The following is a 5383-nucleotide window of genomic DNA, read 5'->3' on the forward strand; positions in this document are numbered from 1 at the left end:
CAAAGCGTTGTTAAGTTCATTCAATTTATTTTAGGTTGATCTTTCTTAGAAGTTTTCCTTTTTGGATCACCACGAGATGTAGATACAATTCCTAAATGCAGTCTAAAGATGATAAGCAAGCTTTTATCTCTTTTCAACAATGAAAATCCTAGCTACAAGGGGAAAAGAAAGACACAATCTTTTCTCAAAGAGCATAGATCACACTGTAAATGCACTTTTCCTAAATAAAACCATACAAACTATCAAAATGCAAATGCACAAATGCATGTATTTGTTTTCACTTTCTTAATATTGATGCCTAAAAAGAAAGCTGTTGTACAAATTTGAATTCGATTTCAAGTGAAAACACAAACAAGTTTCTTTTTGAAATCAAAAAGACGATTACGACACTTTATGATTTTGAAGTAAACACTTGTTTCGACACTAGAAATTCATAAATTCAAACCAAAAGACAAAAGTAAAAGCGCAATCAACTGTCAACAGCAACAAACTTTCTCCTAAGATCAAAATGACACTTACGACAGGTCTAGATCTAAGAGCGACAATATGACTAGTTTACTTTTGTAATGGGAAACTGCAAATGATGTAACAAATACACAAAAACAAATACAGTTTCTTTTATACAACTGAGGCGGAATTAAGGCAGAGAAAAGGGGTTTTCAGATAGGTACACACACTGATAACAGGCTGCAAAAAACAGAGATAAAACTGAACACAAGGATGCAAAGAACCACAGCTGCACAGGGCAAAAGCTGATCAGCGCACCTGTTGCACAGAGAAACTGAATTGCAGCGCAGGTAGCCCTCTCAGGACCTACGTTGAAATGCAGAGTCTCTTCACAGAGCCTACGCTAAAGCAGAAACGAGAATTGTCTCTGGGTTCTGGGTCACAGTTTGCAATTTGATCTAAGGTTTTTGGCCGGATAAAGGCTATCAATAAGGTACAATTAGGAGGATGATTTAAAGGAGGACTAAGAGCTATCACAAAGGGCAGTTAGAGCATTTGTGGATCAGCTGTTCATATCATAAACAGGCCCAGTGAGTGGACTAGAATGGCAGATCTCTACTTTGCATTTGTAAATGGCAAATGCTGTTCGATTTGCCACTCCTAAGTTTATGAGAAGAACAATAATAGAAACACAAATAAACTAACTAGATACGTTCCCCAGTGGAGTCGCCAATTTGTTGTTGGGAAAAGTATCTATTCAGAATGCCCCTATCCCACTCTAAGATGTGATAGTGCCTTAGCAACAAATAAGGAAAACTACTTGAGTATTCTTCTTTATGAAATGTAAATGAAGAGGAAGGATGTAACTAACCTGTGTCTTTCGCTAGTTTGTTGATCCAATCGCTCCTCTCTTCAATAGCTCCCAGCTCCCTGCTCCCTTACCGGCCCAGCTTCTCCGAATTCCTGCAAGATCACAAAAGAGAGAAACTACACGAAGATATAGATTTACATTCATAAAAAGCTCAGGATCAGATTAAGCTAAACATGCAAATATAACAAAACATCATTGATATACAAGCATGTAGAAGAAACTCAAATAATTTTATTGATATGATAAGAAAGTCCAAGAGGAGATACAACCAAGTGAGTCCCGATCCAGCATCTACCTCCCAGCAAAGGAATCCCTTCCTCTCCTCCAACAAAGCACAAATCACCCAATGTACTAATCTCAATCTCAAACCAACAACAATTCTCTGCAAAGTACAAAATTCCAGCCTCTGGATCTCTGGGATGAGGGATCCATATATAGATGTAAGCAGAGAGGATGAGTCAGCTTATGTTTTGACTTGTGGCTTCTCTCTGTCAGTTCTTGCTTCCACTTGGAGACTGAGAGTTTCTTACTCATCACTTGGTCGAATTCAGTGAGGCAAGTGTCATTGGAGAAGATTCTGGAAGCTTCCATGGTCTTTCCACCTCGTTGAATGACTCTGCCACTTGTCATTTCCCGCTCAACGCACCTGGGTAGTGCATTCAAGTGCGTTGCAACGCACCTAGCCAGTGTATTTGGGTGCTTTGCAACGCAGGCAGCTAGTGGAGCTTCTGAATTGATCCTGATTTGACTAGTTCTGAGTGGTTTTTGGTGGAGAACTTCTGGGAGAAGCTGTCATTGGTTGACCTTGTTCCTTTAGGAGCCGTAACAACATCTTTAGGGACTTAGGATCCCTTGATTTATGGACATTTCATGCTTATAGCTGTAAGGCACAAAAATGTCTATAACATCTGGTACCCTTTTCTTTGCATCAAGGGTTGGTTGTCTTCCTCTTGAAATTTAGATTCTCAATATATCCTCGTGAAACATTGAATTCCCATTTATAATATTAAAAATTGACCTTTCTTTGATTTGCGAGTTTGATGCATGGAGTAGGAGAAAATTTACTTAGTTTGTATTCCCATTTTAACATATTCAATATGCATAACCTTTGCTAAAACAATAGCTTTGGTTGATTTCATCTTCATATTTCATACATCAATTTATATGCAAATTCATCTTTATATTTCATATCCCAAAAAAGGGGATCTTATACACCAATTTGGTATGGCTTGGCCGTGACCTTAAAATTAGATAATAATAATAATAATAGATATTTAATTGTGTATTATTTATTTTTCACGCTATGAAATATTAAACTTCATATAGTTTTTTATTTTTATTTTATCTATATATATATATATATTCTAGTTTTATATAATTTTCATTATTAATCTTAAAAATTAACCTAATAAAAATAAATATAATTATTAATCTTGATTTTTGCTAACAATATTATTGTGGTTCATCCTTAAAATAATGTTCATATTTTCAAACTCCCTTTTATTATTATAAAAAAAATGAAATATCGGTTTCCTACCGAAAAGAAATTAAGAAATTACTTGTGTTTAAATTACTAAGAACATTAAGTGTGAGAGAGGGGTTGATAACTATTACATTCATGCTTGAAAAAGGCATAAATCTATCTTAAAAAGTTGGGCAAACCATTATTCCACTTGAGACTTTATTGGGTTGACTACAAGACAAAGTAATTTGGCAACAAATAACCAGCGTGCTATATAGTATAGGGCATTTAATTCCTCTATGGTGGTTCGTTCACCTACATAACCATACCCGGATTTGAAAGCCCATGCGAATGCAAGGATATGACCCATACAATCGCATCCAATAATACGGACGACGCCCAATCGATGGGCATCCCACTACAGACAGGCTGTTCCTATTTCCACCGGCGGTTCCTATTTCCACCTCCATAGCAAAGTTAATGCTATGGAGGTACCCCTCTGACAGCGGCAGACGACGTGGTTGACGTCATGGCGCCCTTTCATCCTCGACCATGCATCATGGCATCCATCCGGCGCATCCATCCCTCTCCGGTTGCCGTGCTCCTGCCCCTCGATGGCGACCCTGCCCGCAGCCACTTTGGCCTCCCTCTGGCATATTGATGAGCACATTTACCTCAGTCTCGGCCTTGATCACAACATGATAGTATGTCGACATTAATACTCATATACCCATTTGATTTGAATTCAAATTTGAATTTTGAAGCGCCCTATTTCCAAAGAGAAGCGAGGAGGACAGTCCCGTGTCATATACCCATTTGATTTGAATTCAAATTTGAATTTCGAAGCGCGCTATTTTCAAAGGGAAGCGAGGAGGCCAGTCCCGTGTCAGAGCAGACCATCAGCTGTTTTGAGTTAGCCTTAACGGGTTACGGTAGAATATTGAAGATGGTTAGATCCCCTAGCTGTTCAAAGGGTCTTAGCCGTGGGGCTTGGTCCGCCATGGAGGATATGAATCTCTCTGAATACATTCGAATTCATAGCAGCAATGGATGGAAAAATATCCCTAAAAAGCAGGTGAGTTTCAGTAAAATTCTAATTGCAATTTTTATTACAAACAAAATGCGCATTGAGAGGCTAAATGAGCGGGTAGGTTTTGTTTTGCAGGTCTTAAGCGATGTGGAAAGAGTTGCAGGTTGCGGTGGCTTAACTATCTTCACCCCGACATTAAACGTGGTAACATTTCTCCCGACGAGGAGGAGCTCATTATTCGGTTGCATCATCTTCTTGGCAATCGGTATGTAGAAAATCAGTGCACATGACACTTTCGGTTTTCTTAGGTTTTGAAATATTTTGGAAATCTTCCATTGAGTTAATCTCAACTATATAATGTATTTGCAGGTGGTCTCTAATAGCAGGATGGCTGCCTGGTCGAACAGACAACGAAATCAAGAATTACTGGAACACTCATATGGGCAAGAAGCTGTGCCTGTCAATGAACAAATCTCAACCCAGGACTTCAGAAAATCGAAGAACAAGATCAAAATATCCTGTTCCTGTTCAAAATCCTGTGTTCAAAGCCACTACCGTTAAAATAAAAGTAGTCGTGCGACACTGTGGAATTGTAACAGCAAATGGCTATAACGATGAGGGCTGCAGTAATCATATATCAGATGAAGCCTTCAAATTATGGAACATTCAAGAAACCAGGAAATTCTCATGGCGCGACCTAGTTGTGAATGATTCCATCGGAAACGAAGAATTTGAGCGTATTGGTTTGCCATTGGCTGATGATGCCGTCGAAACAACAGCTACACATTTTCTCTATTCTATGTCGAGTTTAGGTTACCAGCAATCTCCTCATTACGATTATTCTGGGGGAGATGCAGTTAGTTTAGCCGAGATTTCATTGTTTCGAACAAGCAGTCGTCTCAATACTGTAATTTGCTCCCTCTCTGTTCGTCTGTTCAACAGATTTTACATCAGAAGACTTGTATAGAGCAATGGAAAAAAACTCCTGTCAGGTGAGTGTAAGGACGGAGCATTAACTTTTCTATAGAGGTGGATTTAGGAATCACGAACTGAGTTAGCCATGGCGGGTACACTCAATATCCGGCTCTCCTTACAAAATATTGGGTTTACCACCAGTAACCTGGTGTTCTCATGGTTAATATCGTGAAGATAATTAGGCCCTACGAATCCCTCGAAACACATGAACCCATCGCCGTATGTGACCGGCCTCCTCCACTGGTATTCCGGTAAGTCATGGAGCAATGGGTTTCGCCATGTGAAGTTGGCAAGCCTTCCTGCTTGCCAAATAATGGACTTTAAAGACGGCGACTGTGTGCGTTTCTCAATCAAATCTGACATAAGAAAGAACATTGGGTGGCCGACAAAGCTTCTATCGTAGTGAAGGGCAAAGGAGGGATCTAAGACTAAGGAAAGGAAATACCTGCAAGTGAGCGATAGCTTACGTAAATCCAAGATGGGAAGCCTGCTTAGGACTCGAATTAGCAGATCAACTGGTAGTTTATTCCATTGACTGCTTTCCATGTTGCTGTTGAATGAATTTCGGGATGTGATGAAATGAAAATAGAGGAGCATC

General features: G+C 39.3%; 1 pseudogene; it reads left to right on the forward strand.

The window, feature by feature from the left end:
* The first annotated feature begins 3726 nt into the window (after nt 1–3726).
* Nucleotides 3727–4777, forward strand: LOC149262955 (transcription factor WER pseudogene; annotated as a pseudogene).
* The last annotated feature ends 606 nt before the right edge of the window (nt 4778–5383 follow it).

The sequence above is a fragment of the Pinus tabuliformis genome, chromosome 6, assembly GCF_031772625.1.
Source record: "Pinus tabuliformis cultivar Carrire ecotype Pingquan chromosome 6, CPIR1, whole genome shotgun sequence".
Classification (NCBI taxonomy): Eukaryota; Viridiplantae; Streptophyta; class Pinopsida; order Pinales; family Pinaceae; genus Pinus; species Pinus tabuliformis.